Source organism: Leopardus geoffroyi, chromosome A2, assembly GCF_018350155.1.
Source record: "Leopardus geoffroyi isolate Oge1 chromosome A2, O.geoffroyi_Oge1_pat1.0, whole genome shotgun sequence".
Lineage (NCBI taxonomy): Eukaryota > Metazoa > Chordata > Mammalia > Carnivora > Felidae > Leopardus > Leopardus geoffroyi.
The window spans coordinates 20,905,878-20,918,660 of NC_059331.1; positions in this window are offsets into that span (position 1 = coordinate 20,905,878).

The following is a 12,783-nucleotide window of genomic DNA, read 5'->3' on the forward strand; positions in this document are numbered from 1 at the left end:
TGGTTTTATACATTGTATGGGTTTGGACAAACATATAATGACAAGTATCCATCATTATGATATCATACAGAGTATTTTCACAGCCCTAAAAATCCTCTGTGCTCCACCGATTCATCCCTACTACCCCCACCATAACTCCTGGCAAACCCTGATCTTTATAGAGCCTTCATAGTTTTCCTTCTTCCAGAATGTAACATGGTTGGAATCAGTATAAATATATTTTAAAAACCGTAGCCATCCAACACTTGGAAATCAGTCGTAGCTGACAATGTTACATGTGGAGAAAGTAAAGGGTGTGTAGCCATAATAACAATTGCCTTGCATACATATACAGTTTTATTTATACATGTGATCTCTCACCTAATCCTCACAACTCTATAAGAGATGCAATTATCTATATTTTATAGATGTGAAAATGGAGGCCAAGAGAGGTATTCCAGTAGCAAGTGGCAGAACCTGGATTTGTCTGTAGATACCTATGTATATATGTGAAGTTGACAATAAATGTGCATAGAGAGGAGTAGGTGGGAGGTGATGGATTAGTAGACATATCTGAACATATGCAGAGACAGATGTGTGGACAAAGAGATGAGGCAAATAGATGAGGATATGCAAACCATTCCCCACAATCATGACCTTTCGTCTAACTTAGGACTCAGGATGTGGCTATGTTTGAACTTGAGCTCAGAATACTGAGTTCTGTCTCAGTAAACTTATTTTATTGTTTAGCAGTAAATCCAAACTCCATGGTCTCTTATTAATCACCTAGTTACCTGGATTCCAGAAAAACCAATCCCAGCCCTAGAAATTAGTGCTACCACTTGGCATCAGTAGCAGATAATGATATGTAAATATTTTGCATTTTGTATAACTGTTCCTACATGTTGTCTTCAAAATAAAATTGCTTTTGCTGACATCAATAAAGATATTTTAGTGGTCCAATCCAATGGTCACTGTTCAGTGCTTACCTTCCTGTTCCTATCTGTGACATTAATGGTGTTGACCACTCCCTAATCTCTTCTCCATGGCTCCATTGACATCTTCCTGTTCTGACTCTTTTCACCTGACTGGACACACTCCTTGTCTCTTCCTAGCTGTTCTTTGGCCGCTGTATGGTTGCCTGCTCAATAGCTTCCTCCTCTTGGCTCTTTTCTTTTTTCTTTTCTTTTTTTTTCTTTTTTTCTTTTTTTTATTTTTGAGACAGGGAGAGACAGAGCATGAACAGGGGAGGGTCAGAGAGAGGGAGACACAGAATCCGAAACGGGCTACAGGCTCTGAGCTGTCAGCACAGCTCGAACTCACGGGGCTCGAACTCACGGAGCGCGAGATCATGACCTGAGCGGAAGTCGGCCGGCCACTCAACCGACTGAGCCACCCAGGTGCCCCTCTTGGCTCTTTTCTGATGGAATCTTGATTTTGTTCAGGTATTCCTCCCTCCTCTGGATAGCAATGCCTTTTCCAAGAGTTGACCCTAGTCCTCTGAGATAAATCCTCAGTCTAAACCACCGGTTCTCAAAGTGTGGTCTTAGGACCAGTAGCCATCAGCCTTGCCTGAGAACTTGTCAAAAAGTCAAATTCTTGGGGCGCCTGGGTGGCTCAGTTGGTTAAGCGGCCGACTTCGGCTCAGGTCATGATCTCACGGTCCGTGAGTTCGAGCCCCGTGTCGGGCTCTGTGCTGACAGCTCGGAGCCTGGAGCCTGTTTCGGATTCTGTGTCTCCCTCTCTCTGACCCTCCCCTGTTCATGCTCTGTCTCTCCCTGTCTCAAAAATAAATAAAACGTTTAAAAAATTAAAAAAAAAAAGTCAAAATCTTGGGGCTCCCAGGTGGTTCAGTCGGTAAAGCATCCGACTCTTGATTTCAGCTCAGGTCATGCTGTCACAGTTTGTGAGCTAGAGCCCCACATCAGGCTCTGAGCTAACCTCACGGAGCCTGCTTCAGATTCTCTGTCTCTTCCTCTTTCTGCCCCTCCCCCACTTGCTCTCTCTCACAAGTAAGCATTAAAAAAAATCAAGGGGCGCCAGGGTGGCTCATTGGGTTTGGCGTCCAACTTCAGCTCAGGTCATGAACTCGTGGTTTGTGAGTTCGAGCCCCGCATCGGGCTCTGTGGTGACAGCTCAGAGCCTGGAGCCTGCTTCGGATTCTGTGTCCCTCTCTCACTCTGCCCCTCCCTCGCTTACACTCTGTCTCTCTCTCTCTCAAGGATAAATAAAACATTAAAAAAATTTTATTAAATTTTTTATTTAAAAAAATTTTTTTAACGTTTATCCTTGAGAGAGAAATAAAGGATAAATAAAACATTAAAAATTTTTTTTATTTAAAAAAATTTTTTTAACGTTTATTTATTATTGAAAGAGCGAGAGACAGAGCGTGAGCAGGGGAGGGGCAGAGAGAGAGGGAGACACAGAATCCGAAGCAGGCTCCAGGCTCAGAGCTGTCACCACAGAGCCTGACACGGGGCTCGAACTCACAAGCCGCGAGACCATGACCTGAGCCGAAGTCGGGTGCTCAACCGACTGAGCCACCCAGGTGCCCCAACATTAAATTTTTAAAAAAATAATAAAAGTTTTTAAAAAGTCAAATTCTCAGATCTTGTGCCACACCTACTGAACTAGAAGCTCTGGGGGTGGAGCCCAGCAATTTGTTTTAATAAGCCCTCTAGGTGATACTGATACATACTGGAATTTGAGAACCCTCGATCCAAACCAATCATGATGGGTGGTCTTGTTTCCCTTCCAGTGATGGGATTAGGCTTGCCAGTGTGATGGTATTTTTGCTAATGAGAAATGAGAGGAAGTCTGCTGGGGAAGGGGTCTTGGAAGATTTCTTTGCCTCTTTTTTTTTTTAAATGCTTATTTATTTTGAGAGAGAGAGAGAGAGAGAGTGCACATTTGTGGGATGGGGGGGAGAGGGAGTGGGGCAGAGAGAGAATCTCAAGCAGGCCCCCGAGCCCGATGAGGGGCTTGAACCCACGAACCGTGAGATCATAACCTAAGCTGAAACCAAGAGTCAAATGTTTAACCGACTGAGTCACCCAGGCACCTCACAATTTCTTTGCTTCTAAAAGAAATACAAGGAAGAAATGATCCCTCTTCATCCGTTGGACACTGTTGTGCTGGATGTGATGCCTGTAGCCAAGTCTGATCATGAGGAAAGCAGCCTAAAGGCAAGCCAGCAGGATGAGAATGGCTGAACAGAAAGATGGAAAAGGTCCGTTATGGATTGAATTGTGTCCCCCCCCCCAAAAGATATATTGAAGTCCCCACCCCCAGCACCCCAAAATGTGACCAAATTTGGAAACAGGGTTGCAGCAGATGTAATTAGTAAAGATGAGGTCATACTGGAGTGGGCTGGGCCCTGAATCCAATATGACTGGTGTCATTATGAGAAGAGGAGAGGGGCTCCTGCGTGGCTCAGTCAGTTAAGCATCTGACTTCAGCTCGGGTCGTGATCTCACGGTGTGTGAGTTCAAGCCCCACATCAGGCTGCCCACTGTCAACACAGAGTCTGCTTGGGATCCTCTGTATGCACCCCACTCCTCCCCTGCCTGCACTCTCTGTCTCTCTCAAAATAAACTTAAAAAAGAGAGAGAGAAGAGGGGAGAGACAGAAGGTGGCCCTGTGAAGTTGGAAGTAGAGATGGGAGTGTCTCCTATAGGTTTCAGAGAAACATGACCCTGGTGACAAATTGATTTTGGACTACTGGCTTCCAGAACTGAGACAATAAAACCCTATTGTTTTAGGCCACCCACTTTGTGTGAGTGTTAGAGCAGCTCTAGGACACTGACCCAGGGTCTTTGTGACCTGCACACCAATTCTACAGCGTCCTACCTTGAAATCCCTTGTTACATGAAATAACAATTATTCCTTATTGTTTAAGCTAGTTAGAAAGTTGCCCCCCCCCAGCTGTATTGAGATATAACTAACATATAACATTAAGTAACATGTACAACCTGATGACTTGATACACTTACATTTTGTGAAATTAATACCACAATAGGGTTAAGATTGGCCCATTTATTAAATTTTTAAATTTCATGCTATACAGTTTATTTTTTTTTTATTTTTTTTTCAACGTTTATTTATTTTTGGGGGGACAGAGAGAGACAGAGCATGAACAGGGGAGGGGCAGAGAGAGAGGGAGACACAGAATCAGAAGCAGGCTCCAGGCTCTGAGCCATCAGCCCAGAGCCCGACGCGGGGCTCGAACTCACGGACCGCGAGATCGTGACCTGGCTGAAGTCGGACGCTTAACCGACTGCGCCACCCAGGCGCCCCATGCTATACAGTTTAAAGTGGAACCTCTCCTAAACAATATAGCTTCTAAAACTGAGGGCTCCTTGTGAATTCCAATTCTTGGAGATAAATTTCTGAGTTAGAATGACCTATGGAGGGGCGCCTGGGTAGCTGCATCAGTTAAGCCTCTGACTTTTGATTTCAGTTCAGGTCATGAGGTCATGGTAGGTGGGTTCAAGCCCCACATAGAGCCCCATGCCAAGCCCCTTGTCATGCTGCTTATTAGCCTGGAGCCTGCTTGGGATTGTCTTTCTCTCTCTCTCAAAAATAAACAAATATACTTAAAAAACAAGAATTTCAATGAATGGCTCTTAAGTCCTAGAGAAGATGGGGGTAGAAAATTTACAGAGAAAGTATCCATGTTTCCTCTAAGGTGGGTATTTGGAGCATATCAGAGGTGCCATTAAAAGAGCCCTTTTAGCAGCTTGTATTTTAAAAGGTCTACTCCCCACCCTCCTTTTTTCCCTTTATTCTTAGGCAGTTGTGGGCTATGTCATTTCAAGGACAGAAGATTAATAACTTTAAGGGGCAGAGAAAGAGCACAAGTTTGTTTGTTGTTGTTGTTGTTGTTTTTCTAAGTATAGGACAATTTTGTTCCAGTAGCTTGATCTTTTATCCATAAACAGGGGTGCCTGGCTGGCTCAGCTGGCAGAGCATGTGACTCTTGATCTCAGGGTTGTTCAGACCCTATGTTGGGTATAGAGCCTACTTAAAAAAAGTATGATAGGGGCGCCTGGGTGGCGCAGTCGGTTAAGCGTCCGACTTCAGCCAGGTCACGATCTCGTGGTCCGGGAGTTCGAGCCCTGCGTCAGGCTCTGGGCTGATGGCTCAGAGCCTGGAGCCTGTTTCCGATTCTGTGTCTCCCTCTCTCTCTGCCCCTCCCCCGTTCATGCTCTGTCTCTCTCTGTCCCAAAAATAAATAAACGTTGAAAAAAAAAATTTTATAAAAAAAAAAAAAAAGTACGATATCCATCAACATTTTAAGAGAAATAGGTGAGGTTTGTAAAGATAGGTCGGCTGTGACTTGTTTCTAGGCTGAATTTCTCATTTTATATATATATTTGTAAAACAGAGGCGTTTTTAATTCCCCAAAGAACTGGATTATAGCCTGAATATCAAGGGATTAGCCCACCTTTTAAACTAAATTTGTTTCTTTATATCACAGAGATTTTTAACTAAAATGAGAATCAAAAGATTTATGCCTTTGTAAAGTTTGCATAAAGCATTTTAACAAAAGCCTTCTTTCTGAGTACTGAGTACACAGTTTAACCTAGGCTTCTATTTGACTCTGAATACTGGCCTTTTGCAGATCATTTATAGGAGGGCCTATGAGAAATGTGGATCACCTGTTTCTTTTCTGGAAGGGGTTTTCTCAGGGGCTAGTCTGGCCTGTCTAATAACCGGTTTAATCTTGGGTCAGAAGAACTCCCCTTAGCAGCCAGTCAAGGTCTCTGTGAGTAAGGTTGTGAATAGCAATTAATCTTTCTAATTCTTCTCTAAATTTGGTAGGATCTTTTGAAAGTGGAGGCAAAAGGGCTTTATAATTCAAAAGATCTGCTGCTGTTCAAGGGATATGAATTCTTTGAAGTGGGGGGCATGGTTTGGGGGGGGTTGTCTAGGATACATCTGCGAAGGTTATTGCATAGAAATGCCTGAAGCTGGCAGACCTGATTACAGCAAAGTGAGCCCTACTGCCTGTCCCAGTTGCTTCTGCTAAATTCACTTTTTGGCCTTCAGCATTTACAAGAGTAGCCTGTATACTTTGAACCTAGAGATGAAGCTGGAATGCTCTCTGCAAATCTTGTAGGGAAAGGGAAGTTAAAATAGGCAGATTTGAGATCTGGATTTTAAGAAAGGAAATTTAGTTTAGATGTGGTCATTTGTCTTAAGTCTAATTTTTATCTTGTCAAGGCAGTCCTTAAGCCTAGCTATTATTCCAATAAGACAACTGAGAGTCCTTTATACAGGATTTTTTTTTTCAAATATAGTCAATTTATATTTTTTCAAATATAGTCAATATCTGGCCATTGATGAACAGGATCTATTAATAGGGACTCAAACCAATAAGCCTTTTAATGGTTTAACCAAAGATACAAGGGGTGTCCAGAGAGAGCATATATGATATAACCCCCATGATCCAAAAGTTCACTCCCAAAATTAGTCTTAGAACAAAGACCTCTGTTGCACAGGAGGTAAGGATGTCTCTGGTCTCTCATAAAATGTTGAGATGCCTCCAGTCACAGACCCTCTAATTTGTGACAGTGGGTGGGTGCTACTGGGATGGGATTTTTCTAGCACTGCCAAGAAACAAAGCTTGGACAACAAAGGCCCCTTATGGGCTGGGACCTTTTATGACAAATTCCCCTGCAAGCTGGACTGGCCAGACAGAGTGCAAACTGTAACTATGCATCTCTATTTGACAGGCCACCAAAGTGGACCTCAGTTAAGTGTACCCTCCTGAAGGCAGAAATCAGAGAAAATGTTCTCATGGGTCACAAAGCCAAACTCTTAGGACACAGAACAAAAGGAAAAACCTCATTCTGTTTTTACATAGAGGATCCACAGCAAAGTTTGTTTAAATGGATGGCCAGTCTCTTTAACTCAACAGTCTCTGAGGTCAGCTTGAGAGTTGCCCAAGGAGCTAGTTCCACAATTATTTTCTCCTGCTAATCTAAATTTACAGGAAGAAAAAAAGATTCTCACCACTCTATCTCCATTGGACTCTGTAGAGCTTCCAGGAGGCTGACATGGTAAGAGATCTTACCTTTTGCCAGTTGGATGTTGGATGTTGGATGTCCAGGATCTCTCAGCTGCTACAGTGTCTGGAGCGAGCGATGTCCAGTGAATTAAAGTATCCTGCCAACTACACCAACTGAAGAGAGGAAAAAATTCTTCTCTACTCTCAACATCTTCCAACTGGACTAGGAATTAAATTGACATGACACAGATTAACGAACAGGAAAAAATACCAGAGTTTCATTACGCGTGTACAGAAGTCCAGTTATGGAATTGAGACTTCAAGAAATGATGAAGGCAGGCAGTTTTCATACTCTTTAGACAAAGAGACAATAAATCTGTGAGGAATTGACGGAACAAAGAAAACTTAACTTTGGGAGCCTCAATTAGTAAGAAATTCTATACAGAATTTGGGCTGGGGTCATAAATTAGTAAAAAGTAACAAGAGTTATTTATACAGCCTTCTGGGCTCTGAATTTCCCATCTCTGGTGAGAAGGGTGTCTCTTTAGCTCCTGGTACAGGGAGGGTACCTTTCACCTGGGAGATTTATTTTCTGCTTTCAGAGGGACAGAGGAGGGTCTGAGTGTCCTTCTTGCATAGGCTGTTTCTTCAGTAAATTTTACTTAAAATAATCAATACACCAAAGTGGCACGTTTTGGGGTAGCCTGCCCTTGGCCCCTTCAGGCAGTCAGGCAACTGAGGGTTTTTTTTGTTTTGTTTTTAAGTTTTTATTTATTCATTTAAAGTAATCTCTACACCCAATGTGGGAATCAAACTCACCATCCTGAGATCAAGAGTCATGCTCTTGGGGCACCTGGGTGGCTCAGTAGATTAAGTGTCTGACTCTTGATTTCGGCTCAGGTCATCATCACATGAACCGTGAGATCAAGCCCTGAGTCGTGCTTGGTGTGACAGCACAGAATCCCTGCTTAGGATTCTCTCTGTCCCTTTCTCTCTGCCCTTCCCCCACTCACATGGGAGCTTGCTAGCTCTCTCTCAAAATAAATAAATAAACATTTAAAAAAAAAAAAAAGAGTCATATGCTCTTCTGACTGAGCCAGCCAGGTGCTCTGGCAATTGAGGTTCGTATACCATATGCTGAGCCATGGAGAAAAGGGTGGGGGGCTAGGGCTTCAATGGGGAGAAAGACAATTCATAAGAAGATGAGAAGAGCAAATGTTTGGTAAACAGATGTTTGTCACGCGAGGCAGATAAGTTTTCTGTTTTTTTAAACAGCATTTTTAAAAAGCTTGTTTGTTTGTTTGTTTGGAGAGAGAGAATCCCAAGCAAGGTCTGCACAGTCAACGTGAGGCTCAACACGGGGGCTTACCCCCACGAACTGTGAGATCATGACAGCTGGGATCAAGAGTTGGACGGGCAAGGGACTAAGCCACCCAGGCGCCCCACAGATAAGTCTTTCTGATGTAAACAGTTATCTCTGGTAACAGCTCTCTTCCTGTTACAGGCCCTCTATCTGAATTCCTTGGGCGGTTTTCCTGAGTCAGCTTAATTTCCTTCAGTTCAAAACAATCTACATGCCCAAGTGGCACACTCTGGGGTTGTGTTTTCTACTCCCCCTCAACTTCTTAAACAAGCCCTCACAATAACTACGGTTGTGTGACTCTTCTTTGGGAAGGCTGTGTGTGTGTGTGTGTGTGTGTGTGTGTGTGTGTGTGAACATAATCATCACAGAGAAAAGCAGAATGTTGGAACATAATTGCAACCCACGGTGACTGACTCCGTACAGCATATTTCAGCTGTCACACTCAGTTCACATAGAACACTTCTCAACCTGACAAACTGCCTGCTTTTGCTAAATGAATGCTTCATTTCACATACCACCAATAGGAAATAATGATGGCCATGCATGGAGGTAACATTCCTTTTCCAAGGAACCCGGGGCTGATTTCATATAATTCATGTGGCTTGTACCACGCCTGAATTACATGCAGTGTTCAGTTTCCCCCAAGGGATCAGCCTGTGGACGACTCCCAAGTGTGGCCTTCAGCTACTGAGTGAGGGAGGGTTTCTAGGTCTCTTGCCTAAAGAGCTCTCCTGGGCCCAGTGGCCAGGACATGCCTGTCATAGCGGGGGAGTTCAGATGTTCTCATTACAGCCTCAGTACTGCTCAGGAACCACAGTGCCACCTCTGCTCCCCCCCCCCCCCGCCCCCGCCCTACCCCCAGTTTGGATACTGGTCCTCCTAACATGTGACCACCTACTGGAATTCCTCAGAGAGGTCCTGAGCCCTAGGACCAGGGGGTCTGAAAAGAGGGGGTCTGAAATCGACTACATAATTTTCAGGGCCGAGTACAAAATACAAATATGGGCCCCTCCTCAAAAAATCATTAAGAAATGCTAGACAGCAACGGTAGAATATTTGACAATATTCAATCTTCGAGTGCAGGACCCTCCTGATCTTGGTTCCCTGTGTGACTACACAGGTCCCACACCCACAAAGCTGGCCCAGCCACAACTTTGAGCCTTTCTACATGCACTGGAAACATATTGTTTATTTAATGCTCTTAACCCCATTTTAATGATGAAGACTGAGAGGTTAAATAACTTTCCTAAAGTCACACAGCCAATAAGCCTTGAGCCTGGATTCATACTCTGCTTCTGACTGGAAAGTTCCAGCCCAGTTTCTAGGGCAAAGGGTAGGTAGTCATTCACATTTAACAAAGTCCATTGTTGGTAAACAATGCCTTTTTGTTCTGGAAGGAAGGGATGGGTTCTTCCCAGATAAACCTAGACTGCTCAGATCCAGGAAGAATTGCCTAGAGGCCCAGGGCCTCTGCCTCTAAACATACAGAACTATTTCAAAAGGCTTAAAAATCCTTTCTGATAATTCAACCTGCAGTGCTTTGGCAACCCCGGATCTGTCACAGCAGTGCTGCTTCTGGGAGCGTTATTTATACCCCCCCACCCCTCCTTGCAAGAAAAATAGCCTATGGTGTTTCACAGCTTTCACCTAAGAAAGCTCCACTGCTGGGGTGCCTGGGTGGCTCAGTCAGTTAAGCATCGACTCTTGATTTCAGCTCAGGTCATGATCTGAGTTCCTGAGTTTGAACCCCGGGTGGTTCTCCCTCTCTCTCTGCCTCTGCCCGCTCATGCTCTCTCTCTCTCTCAAAATAAATAAAATTAAAAAACTTAAAGAAAAAGAAAACGCCACTCCTTCCGGCCTCAGGACCCTATCCATCCCCACATCAGAGCTCTGGTGTCTCTGGGGTCTCCCAGAGCACCCACCTTGGGCCTGATCTGGAGAAGGGTCTAGCGCTGCAGAGACAAAAGCAGGGGTGGAGGGTGGAAGAGGAGGCTCCTGAAAACTCACTGTAGAGCTGGCCCTGGAAGCCTCCAAAAGGAATCTCTTTACCCCTTGGTGCCACCTCCGTGAGGCATTAGGGGCTGAATGCTAAGGAAGAGCTCCAGGATGTCAAGGATAAGTGGAAGGGAGGCCATGGAAACCAGGAGTGCCTCCCTGAGAAGGCAGCTGCCTCCAGTTTGGAATTGATGATGGAGAGCCTGATTTATCCCAGGTTTTGCATAAATTAAAAAAAAAAAATCACTGCTTTATTTTCACAGTGGATTTTAAGGTTTCTCTTATGGATGCAGTATAATAAGTACTGAGTATATCTTATTGGAGAAAAGACGGAACATGTTCATGTTCACTATTTTTATTTTTGGTTCTACATCAATCTTACATTTCTTGCTGGTCCTGAATTCTTGCAATCATTTACCTTTGTCCAGTCACAATTAAAATGCAGTAAAGGAAGAGAACCCCAGAGGCCACATGAACTGATGGAATAAAAATCTGCTCCACCACAGAATCCCAAGACTGATGCAAAGAATTTCTCCTCATGAAAGTTGCTTTCTGCTTTGTGCTCCTGCCTTGTGGTATTGATTAGTGTACAAGACTCTCCTGAATTTGAATATACAGTAAGATGTTCTTGATCTCTTGGTGCATCTAGCAAGATGAATGCCAGTGAGAACCAACATTTTCCAGATGATCTGATATCAAAAGTAGATCAAGATTCCAAAATGCAGGTCTTGATTTCTGAAACTAACTTGCAACAGGATAAAGTGTACATATCAACCAGCATAGGCTAGGTTATGGTGCAATAACACAAACTCCCACATCTTAGTAGCTTTTTTAAAATAAAAAAATTTTTTTTTAATTTTTTAGACACAGAGAGCATGAGTCGGGGTGGAACAGAGAGAGAGGGAGACACAGAATCCAACGCAGGCTTCACCCTGTCAGCACAGAGCCCGACGCGGGGCTCGAACCCACAAACTGTGAGGTCATGACCTGAGCCAATGTCGGATGGTCAAATGACTGAACCATCCAGGTGCCCCAACATCTTAGTAGCTTTAAACATCAAAGGTTCACTTTCTATTTTCAATACCTGTCCTTTGTGGGTTAGCAGGATGGCTCTTCCCATCTGTCACTCAGGTTGTAGGTTGGCAAAAAAGCCACCATCTTGAAGGTTGTCAGTTGCTAAGCCCAAGGGGAAAATGCTCAGGAAGGTTTCACCTGGGCAGTTAACCGCCCAGAAATTAACCACACCACTTCTACTCGCTATGCCACCGGTTGGCCATAACTAGCTGAATGACTCTTCTCAACCACAAGAGGGCCAGGAAGTGCTGGAAGGGGAGAGAACTGGACTTAGGTGGTAAATAGCACTAGCACACACCACCATGGTTTGAGGTTGGAGGATAACAGGGTGAATGTCGATAGAGGGACAGGGACTTGAGGGGGACGGCTGCTGACTCTGCCGGACTGGCAATGTGCACTAACACTCCAAACCTCCACGGGCATCTGAAACCTCAAACGGCTGCAATCATTTGTGATCAGCTTTCTCAATAAGCAGGGCTTATTTACAGCAAAGTTCCAAGGTCAGAAAGCCCAAGACTGAGCACTGATCTCACAAATTTGTACCATTCACTACCCTGATGACCTCTTTGAGCTTGTGTGCGGGGAGCGGGGCCGGGGTGGTGGTGTGCAGATTTCAGAGTTACAGGGACCAAGTACTTCACCCATGTTGAATTCCTGAGATTCAGCACTGTTAGTGGAGACGGGTACCATTACTGCCATCTTCCCCTGGTCACTGATGACCTAACCTCACCCAGGAACAACCTCTTCCTTTGCTCTAAAAGGGGATGTTTTAGAGCCACCTGGGTGCCTCAGTTGGTTAAGCGTCTGACTTAGGCTCAGGTCATGATCTCACGGTTCGTGAGTTCGAGCCCTGAGTCGGGCACTGTGCTGACAGCCTGGAGCCTGGAGCCTGCTTCAGATTCAGTTTCTCCCCCTCTCTTTCTGCCCTTCCCCCACTCGTGTTCTGTCTCTGTCTCTCTCTCTCAAAAATAAATAAACATTAAAAAAAAAAAACTTTAAAAGGGAACATTCAAATTAAAGCTTAATCCAGGGGCACCTGGGTGGTTCAGTTGGTTAATTATCCGACTCTTGATGTTGGCTCAGGTCATGATCTCACAGTTCTTGAGTTCGAGCTCCACGTTGGGCTCTGTACTGACAGTGGGGAGCCTACCTGGGATTCTCTCTCTCCTCTCTCTCTCAAGACTAATAAACTTAAAAAATTTTAAATTAAAGCTTAATCTGATGAATAAATTCAGTAAATTCTCCCTCAATAGGGTATAAGTAATGTACCCCAGTACATGCCTTCTTTCCTTCAGCTTGCTCGAATAATGCAGAAGGCTTATATATTTGACTTAAATGGTTGTTTTTCTTTTTTTAAAGT